The 19,264-nt window shown below is 33.9% G+C and overlaps 2 pseudogenes; both read left to right on the forward strand.

Annotated features, from left to right (window-relative positions):
- The first annotated feature begins 3,450 nt into the window (after positions 1-3,450).
- Positions 3,451-4,616, forward strand: LOC122095769 (annotated as a pseudogene).
- Positions 4,617-16,824: 12,208 nt separating this feature from the next.
- Positions 16,825-16,921, forward strand: LOC122095782 (annotated as a pseudogene).
- Positions 16,922-19,264: the final 2,343 nt, after the last annotated feature.

The raw sequence follows: 19,264 nt of genomic DNA on the forward strand, positions 1-19,264 counted from the left end.
GTCATTTATAGTGGCATGAATATAAGTGTTTTCTGGTGGGGATTAGAAAGAAAACAACTAAAGCTAAGACATAGCATGTGAAATGAGTTATAGCTGGAGGAAAGTAAGGATTAAGGCGGGGTGGGGGGTCTAGTTCAATGCTTTGGCTTGGTACCAGCTAAGTAAGGTATACCTGCACAAGGGAAGGTCGGGGGGTTAAAGCAGGAGGGATTATTAACAAAAGCTCTGGTCTGAAGCTTCAAAATTAGGATCCTTGTCTATGTGAACCAAACAACCTCTAACATGAGGTTCTTTTTAAATTAACAAGCACGATTTTAGATTTTTGCCGAGTGGGATGGTGCATAGCCACAGGCAATGTCTGTTAGGACAGGTAATCTAATCTACTCTTTCACAAGTTACCCAGTAGCCAGGTTTCAACACAATGACTACAATGAGATTACAAATGAGACTATGATTTTCCCTCTCCTAAATCAAAGTTCTGTCTAATGATTTCTGTCTTCCAGATGTTTACACAACCTTTCTCATGATTTTTTCTACTATTTTGTCCTCATTATTGATGTACATAATACATTTCTATTGTTGTGTTGTGTATATATGCCATTTGTAGGGCTTGAACTCAATGTTTAGTGGTCTCCCTTGAATTTTTTACTCATGGCTGATGACATTCTACTCCTTGAGCCACATCACCTTCTCCTTCTTGCTGGATAATTGGAGACAACTTTTCACATTTTTGTCTGTTTAAACTGACATTGAATCAAAATATTCAGGATTTAGAGGCCTGAGTTTCTAGGACTTTACACATGAACATCTAACACCAAGCTTTGCTTTACTGTTATTTTAATTATGTGGTAGAAGAAAGTGGAAGTATATTTAGGTTATGTGTGCATTTTTCAAATATGTTTGAATCAACTTGATATAAAGTAACTGTTATCAATTTTAACTGTTAAATTAATGAATATTACCCATTCCCAAAGAAATATAATTGAAAACAGAAGGCACAATTGTTTTCCTAAAACAAGTAATGGAACCATGAATTACTTCGACTTTAAAATGCATGTTTTATATAATTTTAATTAGCAGACTTCCATGAATAAAATAAATATATTAATTGTCTACCACAAGAAGCAAAGTGATTATAGTTAAGAATAGGTATTTCATCACCGCCAAAAGATAAGGTTTTGAGTAGTCTCACTAAAAAGAAATGTTACATTCAGAAACTAAGGGATATGATATAGCTTGATCATTACACAACATATAAATGTATGGGATTACAACTCAATATTTCATAAATGTGTAAAAAATAATTATGTAGCTAGTGTCAGTGGTTCCTTCTTGTAATCCTTGCTACTAAGGAGTCTGAGAGCTGAGAATCATGGTTCAAGTCAGCCTAGGCAGGAAAGTCAGTGAGACTCCCCAATGAGCCACCAGAAAATTGGCAGTGGATCAAGTGGTAGAGCACTAGCTTTGAGCTGAAGAGCTGAGGGAGAGCTTCCAGGCCAGCATTTCAAGCCCTCATGAGTGATAAACATTAAAGATAAACAGACAAATAAACAAATATTTTGACGTAAATGTTAAAATATATATTCTAATTTTTTTAAATCCTTACCTGACATACTAGCTTATATAAATATAGAGGCATGTTTTCTCGTTTTAGTTGTCATTAAATCAACTGAGTAAATGACACATTTCTCACATAATTCATATTTATATGTTTATATGCTTATATGCCAGAAGTATAATTAATTGATAAGTGATAGGCAGTGCTGTTTTATGTACATCATACATGTGTACAAATCCGGTGGCAACTTTTTCTTATTTTCAGAAACCATGATATGTGGTGGCCCTGTAGTTGCATCAGGAAAAGACTGTAATTCATTTAGTTTACTATACAAAATCTACTGTAACAAATTTCTACAAGTTACGTGGCCTATATAATCCATATTTATCATTTTACAGTTCTCAAGGACAGAAATCTAAAAGATGTCTCACTAGATTTAAATTGAGCCACCAACAGAGCTGAAATATTTTCAGATGATTCTAGTGGAAAAGACTTTTACTTCCTGTTCTGCTTTCAAGAAACTTCAGAATCTGTGATGTTGTCTTGTCCTTTATCTTCTAATTTAGCATTTTTACATCTTTCTGATTGTTCTTACCTAATAATGTCCCTTTCCAACTACAGCTGGAACTGTTAAATACCCATTTGAGTATACTTCCCTATCTGATAATTATTCAAATTTGTGTTCCTTGGGTAATAAAAGGTCATTTTTTTACAAACATGTATATATATATATATACATATATATATATATACATATATACATATGTATATATATATACATATATACACACACACACATATACTGCAAATCTACATTTGAGGGATTAGATATTTGGGGATGATAGATATGTTGGGAAGGTATTTTGTTGCCTACAACAATGAGTTTGTAGCAAGCTTTCTACTATAACCTGTTATTCTTTCATTAAATTTGAACAACATATTTCTTCAGTGAAATATAACTAGAAAAAAAATTAGTCCCTGAAAGCAATTAATCCTGATTTAAATATTTTTATGTACTAAAAACCCTAAATCCCAGAGAGCAGCTCCTGAAGCAGTTCTGGCACTATCACTTTTTACACATTTTGCTTCAAATCTTCTCTTTTCAAGAGCATTTGGCTGCTATTATTTTGGAATTATGGTTAATATTTATTTGACTGCTATTTTTAAAGTATGCACCACCCAATCCTGGTTCTCTTTTTGTAACGTTTTTGTGTCTAATCTATTTCTGAATGAAACACAGCTATTTGAATGACCTGAACTACTTATTGAAGAATCAGTGTGGAGAGGAAAAGAAGAAAAAAGATGTCTCTGTGTGTATGTTATGTTAAAAATGTACCTATAGAACTAGAAGTCAAGCAGTACTAAGGTGGAATGAACATTACTTGTTAACTATTTCCTGATTACTGGATTCACTTGAAAAAGAATACTTTTATTTTTTGTGAACATACTGTACAGAGGTGTTACAATTACTTGGGCAAGATAATGAGTACATTTCTTATCAAGCATTGCTGCCTCCTCCTTTGTTTACCCTTCACAAAAAATTAAAATTAAAATTAAAAAAAATAAAATAAACAGACAACTAAAAAAAATATGACACAGATAAGTCACTTTAAATGAAGAATTTTACTAAATGTATTTTCAATGTCTTAATGTGAATTATGTGTAAAGAAATGAGGTTTGATATTAATACACATTAAAGTTTGTCAAATTTAATTTACAAATATTATTTCAATAAAAGTTTACTACATACAAAAAAAGAAAAAGAATACTTTCCTCTGTGTGGAAGCCACTTAGTGGTATATTAAATTATAAATTCAAGGATTACAAAGCTTCTTGATTTCCTGTAGGAGGGACATCCCAATATCTCAAATAAGCTTCACATTAAAGCCAAAATGGTGCTGTCCCAGAGACAATGAGATGAACTTAATAGAGCTATAGCAGATTATCTTCTTTCAAATGGCTATGAAGAGGCTTATTCAGTTTTTAAAAAGGAAGCTGAATTAGATATGAATGAAGAATTAGATGAAATGTGTGTTGTACTTTTGGAAAAAATGGACATCTGTTATTATATTACAAAAGAAGGTTATGGAATTAGAATCAAATCTAAATGAAGCAAAAGACGAATTTACGTCAGAAAGGAGATCCAAAAGAATGGATTCCCCATCCACCAGAAAAATATACATTGAGTTGTCACAGGAGTCCAGTCACTCGAGTCATTTTCCATCCTGTGTTCAGTGTCATGGTCTCTGCTTCAGAGGATGGTACAATTATGGTGTGGGATTATGAGACTGGAGATTCTGAACGAACTCTTAAGGGACATACAGATTCTTTAAAGGATATTTCCTTTGACCACAGTGGCAAGATACTGGCTTCCTGTTCTGCAGATATGACCATTAAATTTTGCGATTTTCAAGGCTTTGAATGCATCAGAACCATGCATGGCCATGACCACAATGTCTTTTCAGTAGCCATCATGCCTAATGGAGATCATATAGTGTCTGCTTCACGGGATAAAACTATAAAAATGTGGGAAGTGCAAACTGGCTACTGTGTGAAGACATTTACAGGACACAGAGAATGGGTAGGTATGGTACGGCCAAATAAGGATGGCACTCTGATAGACAGCTGTTCCAATGACCAGACTGGTCGTGTGTGGGTCTTAGCAACAAAGGAGTGCAAAGCAGAGTTCCGAGAACATGAGCATGTGGTGAAATGCATTTCCTGGGCTCCAGAAAGTTCATATTCTTCCATCTCTGAAGCAACAGGATCTGAGACTAAAAAAAGTGGCAATCCCGGGCCATTCATGGAATCTGGATCCAGAGACAAAACTATTAAGATGTGGGATGTCAGTATTGGCATGTGACTTATGACTCTTGTGGGTCATGATAACTGGATACGTGGAGTTCTGTTCCATTCTGGGGAGAAATTTATTTTGATTTGTGCTGATGACAAGACAATGCGCATCAACACTGTTACCTCCTTGGATTTCCACAAGATGGCCTTCTATGTGGTGACTGGCAGTATAGATCAAATAGTAAAGGTGTGGGAGTGCCATTGATTCTCATTTGGCCCCTCCTCCCTTTTCCCCCTGGATGCACTCTGATGATACCATGGTCCCCCACTGAGCTCTGTTTAAATAAATATTGTCCTTTCATGTAAAAAATGTACCTATAACTAGTTATCTTAAAATAATATATTTGTAATTATGCTTAGATTCTGACAAAATTTAGCCTCTCAACAAGCAATGTTAATGCAGTCTAATTTCATGCCTGCCGTAAGCACACAACAAATTAGTATTTCTTTAAAAATTATTTTTAAAAACTTTAAAAAATTACTATTTATTTAAAAAAACTTTTTTAAAAATTAGCCAAGGCAAGTGGTTTATTAGATATTTAGAGTCATGTTCAGACACTATGATGGAAGCTAGACAGGGAAAAATAATCATGATTTTATTCTTCCTCTAGACACTCTGATTTACTTCACCTATTTCTGAAAGAATGAAATTCTTGCTTTGAAGACTTTAGCTTGATATTTGCAATGTGTCATTCTTCCTTTATTAATTGGAGAATTTGGAGAAAGATGAGAATTCACACTAGAAAAAAGAGAAGAGGAAAAGAGAAATCTAGATATTTTATTCTTCCTCATCTCCATCACAAGGTCTGGATAATCATTGGGGATATTAGATACAGTGCTCTAGAGTAGAAAAAATAATCCCACAAGTGATCAAATGGTGAATGCTTATTTATAAAAAAGTGTAATAGCCTTATACAGGAAACGTTATCTATTTTTTAGTTCTTGTTTAATATTTGTTAAATTCTGGTCTGCTATATTCAACTATCGGTATACAAGGATGGGAAGAAACACATATCTTAATATCATATTCTAATATTAGCTTAGTTCTTGCTGTGTTATATGTATGTGGCTGTATTTGAGTTTTGCCTCAATTTCACGCTATATTCTTCCAGTATTTAAGTTGAAAGAAGACTCCGTCTGGAGACATCTATTTTATAGCTAAGGGAAAACAAGTCAGCTGTTAGACACAAACAATGAGATAGAATTCTTCTCCTAGAAATAGTCTTTCACCCCTTCTGGCTCATTTTTGTAAGCTGAAGTAAGTCACATGACCCATCTTGACATTGCAGAGTAGAGGTAAATCTCACCTACAGGGAGCTGATGCAGGACATAGTGTAATATGCCAAGATATGCATCACTTGAGATAAAGATAAACATGAAGAGAACTTTAATATGATCAATCATACTTGCCATCACATGTCTCTGAAGGAAGGAAGCTATTATGTACCTTTGTGTCTGAAACTACTGAGATCTTCAAATGATGTCTTTTATGCTTGGATGTTACAGGAATTAGAGAAAATTTTGATACTGAGAGAGCATAAAATCTCAGAGAAAGCTGGAGTAATCATTTCAATACTAAATTTTGTTCTGCTAGGAAAAGAAACCATTTTATAGACAATCCTTTATTCTTTTTACCTAGTATCTCTTTTTTTTCAGAAATAGATTTTGTTAATATATGTAACTATCCACCAGAATAAATGCCTTCATTTATCTGCATCTGATGCAGATAGCATAATCAATTAGATATAAATGGAAGTTCATCAGTAGCACTTTTTAAAAATGCAAAATTGTGGACAGAAGCCAATATACATATTTTTCCACCTTCACCTTCCACATCCTCCTTCTTCGTTCCTAGAAAACACACCCAATCAATAAAAAGGCTTAGATATTTGGCTCTTGACCTTGAAAGTGGAAGCAGAATGTTATGGATGTCAGAGATGAATGTTAATATCACATGGAACAGCCCTAAGAGTCCCACAGATCTTAACACTGTACTTCCTTAGTGATGTGATAGGAACGTAAGCCTTACTGGACTTAGTATGTTTTTCCATTTCTTTTCTACCACCTGCCCCAAATTATAATACATAGTAATGGAATGAAAAAGTAATGACATCTTAAGAAAGTCATTTAGGGCTCTGGGAATATGGCTTCATGTTACATTGATTGCCTAGCATGCATGACACCCTGGGTTCAATTCCTCAACACCAAATTAACAGAAAAAGAAACACTGGAAGTGGTGCTGTGGCTCAAGTGGTAGAGTGCTAGACTTGAGCAAAGAAAAAAATAGCTCAGGAACATTTCTCTGGCCCTGAGTTCAAGCCCCAGGACTGTCAAAAAAAGTCATTTAGGTAGTAATTGCAATATAAAGAACCCATATTTAGAATATATAATTACTCTTTCCATAATGATACCTGACAAGAGCCCATAATTCATCTACTTTACTATAATAGAATAATGTGTTGAAAAAAAAATGTTTAGCTGATAGGTCACGACAATTATTGCCAGGAATGTGCTTAGACATCAGGTGAAGTTTATTCCTGTAAATTCAAAGCATCCAGGCTTTTTGTCGTCACTTGTATTCAAAATGAGAAAGGTAGTCTAAGTAAGATTTGGAAATCTTTTCGGTAAGTCATGGCACAAAAAAGCCAGAGGCAATTAATATTAGCTTTATAATAAACTTCATCTAGATTTTCATGATTCAAAACAGAAATCTTGATGCAGTTGATGTCACTTGGCTTTCTTACTATCTCAGTTCAAATCCAATCAAGGCAAGAGAATCTGTCAAATTCTTGTCTGTAATTAAACATCAAAAGAGCCAGAAGTGGAGAATTGGCTCAGGAAGTAGAGTACTGGTTTTGGGGGCAGTTGGACAGGGAAGACAGTATTGTTCAGGGGCATGGTCCAGCCTCTGAGTTCAAGCCCCAGAATCAGCACAAACTAAACAAACAAGCAACCATGCAAAAAAAAAAAAACCGCATATATTTCTTTGATACCATCCTTAAAGTATTGTAAACAATTTAATTCTGTGGAAACCCATACTGTTTTTTCTGATAAATGGATTTTTTTTAATTGTGAAAATACCTTACAGAGGGGTTACAATTACATGGGAAAGATATTGAGTACATTTCTTATCAAGCATTATTTCCTTCTCCTTTGTTTCCCCTTCCATACCTTCCCTTGTCCCACCCCCAACCCCCCACTCAAAAGTTGTAAAGTTCATTTTTGACATAACGACTTGTATATCTTATTGTTGCAATTGGTCCACCTGCATCCTTATTTAAAAGATATGTTATTTCCTTTCCCCTCCAAAAATTATACCAACACCAAATACAGTGAAAACAGGGGTTATTCCGTGGTGAAGGGACATACAAAGCAACAAAGAAATCAACTTATAAATATGTTCGAAACAATCATAAGAAAAACCATTTGAATCCTTATCTTGGGGTTCATTTCTCCTAACATCAACATTTCTGAACATTTCTGCTTGTATCAGACATATATTAATTATTGCAAATAAGGGAAACCATGGGACCTATGTTTCTCTGGGCCTGGCTAACTACACTTAATATGATTTTTTCCAAATCTTTCCATTTTCTCATAAATTGGGCAATATCATTCTTTCTGATGGAGGCATAGAATTCCATTGTGTATATATAACAAATTTTCTTTTTATTTTTTTGAGTCCCGTCATGCTGACCCTCAGCATTTTAGCTCAATGCTAGCACGATACCACTTGAACCATAGCACCACTTCTGGCTTTTTTTTCTGCTTATGTGGTGCTGGGGAATCGAACCCAGGGCCTCATGCATACAAGGCAAGCGCCCTACCACTGAGCCACCTTCTCAGCCCCTATATACAACATTTTCTTGATACATTCATCTACTGAAGGGTATCTGGGTTGGTTTCATATCTTAGCTATGGTAAATAATGCTGCAATAAGCAAAGTTGTTCTGGTAGCTTTAGTATAATCTTGTTTGTGATCATTTGGGTAAATTCCCAAAAGTGCTATTGCTGGGTCAGAGGGGAGCTTTATGTGGAGTCTTTTGAGGAACCTCCATCCTAATTTCCAAAGTTGAACAAGTTTACACTCTCACCAACAATGCAGTATGGTTCCCTTCTGTCCACATCCCCTCTAGCATCTGTTGTTATTAGAGTTCTTGATTTTAGCCGTTATGGTCAGGGGTGGGTGCTTCAACTCTGGGCTTGGGCACTGTCCCTCTGCACTTCAGCTAAAGGATACCACTCTACCAGGTGAGTCATAGCACTACTTGCAGTTTTCTGGTGATTAATTGGAGATAAGTGCCTCAGAAACGTTCTTACTCAAGCTGGATTTGAACTGCAATCCTCAGATCACAGCAACCTGAGTAGCTAAAATTATAGGAATGAGTCACCGGCACCTGGCTTAAGATCACATCTCTAACAATGTGCATTCAGGACATGTAATGTGTATGTTCATCTAACTTTATATTAATTCTAAAGTTAAAAATCTGAGCTACAGCTTAGATTTCATACTCACAAAAATATTTCTAGTTTAAACGTTGATACTTCTGGAAAAATAAAACCTAAGAATGTAAAGGAGTCTGGGAAGTTCAGTTTGCATCCAGCCTGGACTGAACAGTCTTTGAGACACTACCTATAATTAACCAGACAAAAGCTGGATTGGAAGAATAGCTCAAGTGATGGAATACCAGTCATGAGCAAGAGTGCTGAATAAGAGCTTGAGTCTTTTGCATACATACATACAAACATACACATACACACAGTCAATTATATGTGCACCTATACAAATTAAACAACTCTCAGAATGTGTAGAAAAGTTACAAAACAATAGAAACTATGTCCTGAGTAAGACTAGAATCAAGTAATAACTTTTAATGTTAGCAAGTCCTAAAGTGAACTTTCTTCAAAAAAGTTTGAGAATTTACATAGTTAGGGACGAGAAATTGTAAGAGAATCTAGTAATTATTATTAAAGGGATCAAATCCATGGAGGAATGAGTCAGAGACCCTTGCAGGTAAATCTGAAAATGTTCATATCTTGTGTCAAATGTTAGAACATTTTTGCAAATAGTACATACACAGTCTAAGCAGTCAGTCTATTGGATAAGATCATTGGAGAAGTTCAGATTTGCTAGTCTGTATCTACATTAAATAAACCAACAAACTATGGCAGGGTAATGTGATACAAACCTGGAATTCTAGCACTCAGATATAGACAGGGGATTAGAGACTAGAATTACGTAGTGATACCTTCCCTGAAACAGGTAGTATAATTTTGTCTCAATAAAACAAACCAAACAAGAAAGGAATACACTGTTGGAAATTTAGGCTAATTTTGTCATTATGTTTAGAGAAGTCAAGTTTACTATTTAAATGCAACTCATGCATAGTCCTCAGTTGTGTTTAAAATACTGTCTTCATTACAGAATATAACTAGATGCAAAATGGCTCATGATTCCCATCCAAGAATTTGAGAAAGTAAGTAAGCATCATTCTATTGGATGCCAAAGAAATGATGAAAGATTACAAAAGCTTAAGCCTGGAGGAATAGCAAAGTTTGTCTAATATAGGACTTTGTAGACCTTGTTAAATTAGAATTTAGATTTAAAATAATATTTTGGTTTGTTTGTAATTTCACATTCTATAGGATACTACAAAATTCTTCTTACATAGAGGTTTGAATTGACAAATTCACAAATGATTCTGGCATTCTATTTGCCTAGAATATTCTTTCAAGAGAGTTGCAATTAGAACTTAGTAATCAGATAATTCCATCAGTTCATATATAAAATGGCAATATGAATAATCTAGACAGAGTTGCCAACAAATGGATGATATCAATTTATAAATTTAGAAAAAACAATTATTTGAGGATTTAGTGAAACATGGGATGAAGAGAGAAATTGAGTGATATCTTGGTTCTTCTATTTATTCATAACACAGGAAGCAATTTCCTTAATTGTGTGCCTCTGTGTAAATCAGAAAAAATGCTAGGATTGGGGTTTGTTTTTATTTGGTTTTTGTTTTATTGGTTTGTCCTAGCGCTTGAACTCTGGGCCTGGACACTCTCTCTGAGCCTGTTTTTTACTCAAGGCTCATGCCCTACCACTTCAACCTCAGTGCCAATTGTATCTGGCTTTCTCTGAGAATATTATTGGAGATAAGAATCAAAGGAAACTTCCTGTCTGGGTAAGGTAAACTTGAAATGTAATCTTCCGATCTTAGCATCCTGAGTATCTATGATAATTAAAAAAGTGTAAGTATAAATAATATTTGCAAGTGTTCTGATCTCAAGAATACTACTGGTGGAGAAATGTTGCATCCCAGTGTATTGTGATATTTTTTCCTAGAACAAGAAGGGCATCACATTAACAGAGGCATAGAATTTTTCCAAATAGACATAAGCTATTCATGATATGAATTAAGGGAATTTTAAGGTGCACCTTACAAGTTGGAAACTGTTGGGCTAGGATGACTTTATGGTATAAATCTTGGGATTGGTGGTCATAGAAATAAGAGCCTACCCCTGTTTTCACTGTATTTGGTGTTGGTATAATTTTTGGAGGGGAAAGGAAATAACATATCGTTTACATAAAGACACAGGTGGACCAATTGCAACAATGAGATATACAAAGTCGTTATGTCAAAAAATGAACTTTACAACTTTTGGGTGGGGGTTACGGGGTGGGACAAGGAAAGGGATGAGAAAGGGAAACAAAGGAGAAGGAAATAATGTTTGATAAGAAATGTACTCAATATTTTTCCCAAGTAAGTGTAACCCCTCTTTATGGTATTTTCACAATTAAAAATTTCAATTGATCAGAAATAAACAGTATAGTTTTCCATAGAATTAAACTGTTTTCAGTTTTAGTATGAGAAAGGACTAAATTTATTCTTTTTTCAAAATATTGGCAAGTATATTGTGAAAATATTGTCTAGTTTGACAATATTCAAGTTGATGAGCCTCTGATGAAGAAGGTGTAATTCAAATAAAATGCCAAATAGTATTGATTTTTAAAAAGTTACCACTTAAAGAATAATATTTACTATAACCATATAGTGAAATTATATTTTATGCAGCTTATTTTTTCAATTGATCGTCAAAGTGATGTACAGTGGGGTTACAGTAACTGTAAGGTAGTTAATACATAACTTTTCAAACTTGTGACCCCTCCTTCATTTTGCTCAGTTTTCTTTCGCCTCAATACTTCTCACAAGTTGTTATGTACATTTCCCATATATTGTCATGTGAGCATTGCTATTGCATTGGTTTTCTCATTGTCCTTTGTCTCATCATTTTGCTTTTCCTCTTCCCACCCCTAATTATGGTAAATGTATACACAAAATACAGGGTAACAAAATCAAGTACAACAGGGGATAAACCATAGGGGGAAACCCACCCAAAATAGAAATCACATACTACATTAAAAACAACAACTGCAAATACAAATCTGTTTTTCCATATCTTGGAGTTCATTTTGCTCAGCATCAGCTGATATGGTCAAATATATGCATGGTCACTATATCATGAAAACAATATATTAACTGTTTTTGATGGTAAAGGTGGAATTAGGATTGGTGAATTCACGATTCTGATAAAGGAATTTCAAAAAGATTTTACAATTATGACAGGTAAGTTTCAATTGTTCAAAATATTTAACAACTTAGACTATAAAGAAAACTTAAAATTGCCTGGGAAAATAGGCTTTCATGCAAAGAAATCCAAGGAGACTTAGTGGAAAGAGCAATGTGGGTGAAGATGGCTCATTAAACCAACCAACCAACCAACCAACAAATCACAGAAAACTTACTGTAAATCCTGTAGGTTCCCTTGGGAATGTCCTTACCCAGGAAATATACTCTCACTGTGTGAAACAATGTTGTAGTGGACTTTAAATTCAAAGTTCTTAAAAAAGTAAGACATCAAAACTTGTGAATTTACCTTTAATTACCAAACTGTAATTCTCTGAAAAAGATATTTTGGGTCAAAAAATTTGAGAAAGTGCCCTCCACAATGAAAGAAGGTATTGGATTTACACTTTTCTGTTTGTAATACTTTCTGCAATGTCTTTGCACATGAAGCACTGAAACAGAGAAAAACATCTGATTGAATAATTCAAACCAATGATTTCACATTTCTAAGTATCTCACAAAAATAATATCCTTATTAACATGAGATAGTGAACACTTCTCTTATTACATAAGCCAAAAAGTTTGGGATCAGAAAAGAGTTGAGGAAATGGAAAAGGTAAGAAAACTGTTCTTAGAAGCCCCTGTAAAGCGTATTGGCTTCAGCAGTGAAGGGAGGCCAACATTTTTTATATACATTGTCTTAATATTTTTGCTACCTAAAGTGATTTTACAGAGCATATTTGGCCCACTACGATGTAGAACAGATTGAAAGAAAACATGAAAATAAATTCCACATCCAAATGAGGCAACTTGAAAGAGTTTTAAATGAGAAACCATGAAGATGGAGCAGTGGGGGAGGACTTATAGTACTTCAGCTTCACTACACTTGAAGTCAAGAAGCTGTGATTAATTGGAAATCACGCAAGAGCTAAGAGGAGGGCATAGAAGTAGGACATAGAAGCATTGTCCTTTGTAACAGACTGTCATCAAGGTATGGATGATTTAACTCTATTCTCCTCCATACATCTTGTTGAGCAAATGCAAAACCAAGAGAAAGAGAGTCTATTGAATTAATTTTGCAAAGAATAACTTCACTGTTCCTGATATGGTATCTAAGGAGAGGTTAAGAGAGAAGATAAAAAGTGGAGTATTCTTTGGTTTCCTCTAAGGATCTTGTTACAAAATATGTCTTTGAGGGTAGAAGTGATTGAACCAAAAAGCGGTGGAGTACTTATTTTTGTAGGCACTTTAGACACAAGAAGACTTTCAAGGTAAAAGAAAAAAATGTATAGCCAAATATTTGTGATCACAGCTTCTTGGACTGGTTTTTTTTGGAGACAAAGTATTACATTAGAATTTGTCCTCATTAACATAGATGTTGGGTTTTTGTGGCACCCGAATGCAAGGGGGATATTTAATAGACTTGCTTGGACATGTAAATAGCATGACAGAAAAAATGGCCAATGATATTTAGTGAATTATTTTGATCAATTACTTTGTCATAACAAAGAAGGAAAAATGTAATTCAAAATCAATTGACTTAAAATTATGAAGAAAGAGTATGAAGAGAAATGAGAGGAAACATTGAGGATTGTTTTCTCTCCATTGGAATAATGGGTTCTTGATCTTGTTTCTTCCTTTCTATCTTCACAAGCTATCAAATGTGTCTCAGGACTGGAGAATCCATTTAAGACAAAGAGAACTCACAGAAGAAAGATAATATTTGCAGCAGATGTCAGTGATTTATATCCTTAGACAGTCTATTTAAATCTGTTCAAAATTCTCCCCTACCCCTAACAGCCCTTTTTGGACAGCTTAGTTTGCTTTTCCCAAGACTGCTTTTCATTAACTGCTTAAAATTTGAGATGTCATATTCATACTCTCTAGAGATTGCTGTTTGGTTGTGATTTTTGTGTGTTTTTGTTTTTTTGTGTTATTTAAATGAATTTCAAAAGATTGTGCAAGTGTGTTACAATTAAATATGTCCACTTAATTGTTCATTGCTCCTGGATCAGAGTCACTTCTTCTATCATTCTCAACCAACTCCTTCTCCAAGATTTATTTCAGATTTATCACTTCCTTTATCATATGTGTACATTGAGTATTCTAATTTTATTTGTCCCTTGCTCCATTTTTCATTCATTCTATGTCTTTACTATTATTCCTCTCTGGTTTCAACTTCCTGATAGTCATTCTGCGAAACTGTCTGTTAATACTCTGAAAGGTTTATATACAAAACACGGAGTTTCAATCCTGTATATACTTGAACTGGTGTCAGCTTATATTTAAATAACTCATTCATCTGCAATAACAATTTGAAGACAGGAGATGTAAAGCACCTAAACATGATTTAATTCTCATCCATTTGGACGATTCATCTTTAGTTAACAAGAAAGTTTAAGAATGGCTTAGAATGTATTCCTAACTACAAATTTTTATAAATGGCTTTGTACAATATTTGTGATTATTTTCTTTCACCTGAGATAAAATTTCTACTACCCATAAGTTTTGGAAAAAGAAGAAAACTAAAATTTACTACTATAGAGGAATAAATAAAAATAGAAGACAGATTTTGTGTTTGTCACATCCCTGATGAGTTCCCATATTCAATACATTAAGTCATATTTTTATATGTTAGACATATAGGGAAAACATAAAAAACGCAACTATCTGTGACTTTTTAAAATGTACCTTATTAAATGATGGAATTTATTAGCTAAAGTTTGGGTTTGAAATATGGGATACTGATCTATTTAACACATTTCTGTGAAGCACCTACTGAACAACACAAATGGTTTGTGATACGATTTCTACAATTTAATGAATGGTTGAACCTGTTTGTTAGTACTGCTGAGTAAATAAATCAAGTCTATTGTAACCTGCTCTCTACACTTGAAAAACTTGTAATGTCACTAAGTATCATCTACATGTCAAATGTTATTTTGCGAATGTGATTTTAAAAAGTTTATTTGAAAAGCAATACACTTTTAGGAGATTAAATGTAGGTTATCATTGGTTTGAGAATGACAACATTTTTATACCACAGAAGCAACTTTACTGAAGTACCAGTGTTTTGAAGCACTGAAAATCTTCTCAATTAATGTTTTTCTGAATTACTTTTGACCTCTAAATAAAGTTTTCCTGGCCTCAGTAGACCAATTATGGATCTATCCTTCCAGGAACTATTTTTTTAACCACTTATACTGGACTGAAGTCTTTCATTAATCATTAGGGGAGGGTTATTAAAAATACTCTTGTGACACTTTGTTATCTCATTCACTCACATGGGCTGGTCATCTGTAAATTGAAAGTTTGAATTACAGTACTTTCTCTCCGATTTTGTGTTCTCATTTTAAGTTGCCTTGCATTTCACAATTGCTTACTGCTAATTCCTGCATCTCAAGGAATTAGGGCCCTGAAATATTATAAGAAATGAGAAATCGAGATGGCTGTTCAATTACTTTCATTTGGCATGTTGCATGGGTCTAGATGAGAAGACTTGCCCCTGTTATCTGATGATGCATGTAACTGGGACCGGGGATCCGAAGACCCAAGGGACCTGCAGAAGTATAATATCTTTTAGAGATCATATCAGCAAACTTTGGGTATAATGAGTAGGAATGCTTCAGAAATATGGGAAAAAACAGTTTGGGACCACGGAGTTAAAACAAAAAAAAGGCAGCAGAGTAAATCCCTAATAGATTAGAGGAAAACAACATTGTATTTTTTACATGTGAATTCAGTAAACCAAGAACACAGAAGGTAGTACAAGTTTACACTAAAGACATTGCATTGACACTTTTTATATTCTAATCAGCACATACAAATATAAAATATAGAACTATATAATATAATAAAAAAGGGCACATGTTTTGCATTGTTCTAATGTGGTTATGGTGTCAAAAGCAACTCTGTTTTAAAGTATTATTCCCTTATCTCTATCTCAGTGTTTGGTAGAGCTAGACCTATAGCTTTGTCATTTGTAGATTTATAGCCTAGAGGCAAGAAGAAGCACTGTGATTAAAACATTACCAATTTAAGGCCTAATAACCAGGAGAAACATATGGACTTCTCCTGCAAATATGAAAATATTTGGTGATAGAAAGGCAGTCGTGTAAGTTCCTCCAGGACATTAGGTAATCATGCAAAGGGACAAATTTTCCACCTTCTTTGCGTTAGCTACTTTTGAAATGGTAGGTATAATAAACAATTATATTTTGATAAAATACCTTCTAGTCTGAACATTTCTGTCTGAAGTGTTCATCTCTCTATGATTCTTTGTAACTAATATTAGTTTTGTTCGAGTAAGACAATCTATGCTGTCAGGGTAAGATGTAATGGTTAGTCTGTTCCTAAATGGAAGAAGGATAAAGGGTAGATACACATTTGTGCCAGTAAGACCTCATTTGGGAAAATTTAAGCTTAAGAACTTTAGAAGTAGCTCTTAAGCAAGGATTACTTTGAATCCATTAGCTCCACAAATCTAACTCAGTTGTATAAATAAGTACTTGAAAAAGCCATCACCTTTGAACCTAGCTAGAAATGCTTCAAAGTATGATCAAATCTAAAATGAAAAAGAATTAAAATAGTCATTGACAAAAAATTGCAAATGTGAGCAATCGACCAAACCATATGATTTTTTCAACTATACGTAGAAATTTAGGGAAATAAGTTCAATAGCATTGTTAGGAACAATAATATTTCTTGTTACAAATATGCACCCAATGATATAAGCCTGTATAAAGGTTGCATAATTAACTACTTAAATTTAGAGGATACTACATGCTTCAGCAGCATATATACCCAAATTACAATACAGAGATTAACATGGCACTTGCACGAGGATGATATGAAAATTTGTGAAATATTCCATATTTTTTATTCTTCAGATGCAAGAAAAGAAAAACAGTAAGTAAAAAGTTGATTACAAAACTACAAGTAACAATACACGTAAATCATAGAATTTAATGTTAGTTTGACATCACTGTATTAAATCTTCACCTTAGAAAGGTCTTCACATAGCATAACCTTTACAAAACATTTAAAATTAGACAACATTTTCATTTTATCTCAAAGAAATAAAATGCTATAAGGACCTAGGGAAAAAAGGGAATTTTAAACTGTTTCAATATTGAATGCAATCTGAAAGGACACATTTATTAATGTACCTATATTATAAAATGATGTAGAATTCCAAGTATTATATAGAATATAGAATATTATATAGAATATATAGAATATAGGATATTTTAAAATATACTTTTTTCAGACAAGCACCAGAAATATCTTTAGTTTCTGTACTACTTATTTCAACAGATAAGTTAAAAATATTTCTGATTAAAAAAAATCACAAACTCTGTAGAAATCATTATAGATATATACAAACAACTCTTGAATATATTTTGGCATCAAAATCAGGCAATTCCCGTGGAAGAGTACCATGGAACCCATGAATTTTTACAGTAAGTTATTGTTATTACTTTGTATTGTGAAAATATTTTGTATGGACACAAAGGATGAGCTGGCATTTTTTAAATTTCAGAAACTTAAGCAAACCATTACGACTTAGGAGAACAATTTGTATAGCCTTCCACAACTTGGAAAAGGTAGTGATACATACTTAGTCCTTTTGACAATATCAAATGCCATTTCTTCCAAGTTGTTCTTCAGACCTGGTTTTATATAATGGTTCAAGAGAAGGAGATCCAGAGTATCTTTGGTATCTCTGTTCCCAGCAGCAAATGCAAAGGAATCAAGAGGCTTTTTGCTTGGGCATTCTTATCTGCATCATGATGAAGTCATAAAGAAGACTCTCTGGTATTATTCCACTTAAAAGCACTGTGCATGGGTGTCCAGCCATCCACACTTACTGTAGGAATATCTGCCGCTTGTGCCACCAACTCACGGACAATGTATAAATGTACATTGTAGGCTTCCCGATGAAGAGGGGTGTGCTCATCGTCATCCCTAGTATTCACATGAGTGGCCTTTTTGGAAAGTATTCTCTTCTCTGTAGTAAGTAGATTATTTTCAGCAGCCCAAAGAAGAAATTTGCTTGGATCCTTTTCCAATTTTTTCATGCAATTGATACCATTCCTCACTTTTTCATCTTGTTCCTCGTCTTCATCAGAATTGTCAAACCAGACACGTTGAGTACCAGTGAGAATGAGGTGTCCATGTTTTTACAATAGTTCAAGTTGGTTGAACTGGTCAGAAAAATCTGGTGAATTTTCTGCATCTGTTTTATTTTAACCATGATTTATTTTCTCTTTTTCCATTTTTACTAATCTAAATTATTCTAACTGGACAGTAGAGAGAGCAGAGGAAAGATGTTCCTTTGTATTCAAAAAAGGTACAGACTGAAAATGAGGACCAGTGGTGTCTTCATGTGCAGCTTATTCTAGGAATGATAAAATATGAAATAATGTCTTCTATTTAAATGGTTTGAGAAATGGCAGAGCAGAAAGTGAAATGATGAAACCAAAAATGTTAAAGAAAATTAAATTAGGATAATTATGGAGCAATCATATTATCTATGAGAACCATGAAAGAGAGAGAGGAAGAGACACAGAGATGTGCAATGACCTAGCTAGCCACAAAATCCATGCCTCTGATCAAGTTATAGAGCAAACAATTTTATTTTAAAAAAGATGTAAATAGAATTTACGTATTTACTTGAAGTTAGTAAATACATTTTTAGTAGCCTACACAAAGACACATAGCTTTGACCAAATTACAGGCAAGATTCTAAATCCTTGATAATTCTAATAATAGATAATTTGAATCACAGTTTTATGTCGAATGAAGGAATAGGTCTAGACTAGGAAAGCAGCTAGAAAAGGCAGGCCAATTGTATCTGTGACAAAACTTTGTGGAAAATGGTATTGAGGTTTCTTTACTGGTGATCCACTTGCACTGGAAGCGTGAATCTTAACTATTGCGTGCTGATTCTGAATTATTGTTTTGATCATTATATACTCCAAGAAGAAAAGGTGAGATTTAATTGATAGCAAAGGACTACGAATACATTTCAACTTCTCATTAAGCAACTTCAATCATCAAAGTCACATGAAGACATTAGATAGGCCTATAGTTTTAGATGAAAACAAGAGTCTTTAAACAAACAAAGAATTTAAGTAGTCATACAAAGGACTTCTATTTTACTACAGCATTATAAATTTTTTCTAATGTTGGGTAACAATAAATAGAAAGCTCTTAAAGC

The sequence above is a fragment of the Dipodomys spectabilis genome, unplaced genomic scaffold (genome assembly GCF_019054845.1).
Source record: "Dipodomys spectabilis isolate Male_0828 unplaced genomic scaffold, ASM1905484v1 ptg000361l, whole genome shotgun sequence".
NCBI classification, from domain to species: Eukaryota; Metazoa; Chordata; class Mammalia; order Rodentia; family Heteromyidae; genus Dipodomys; species Dipodomys spectabilis.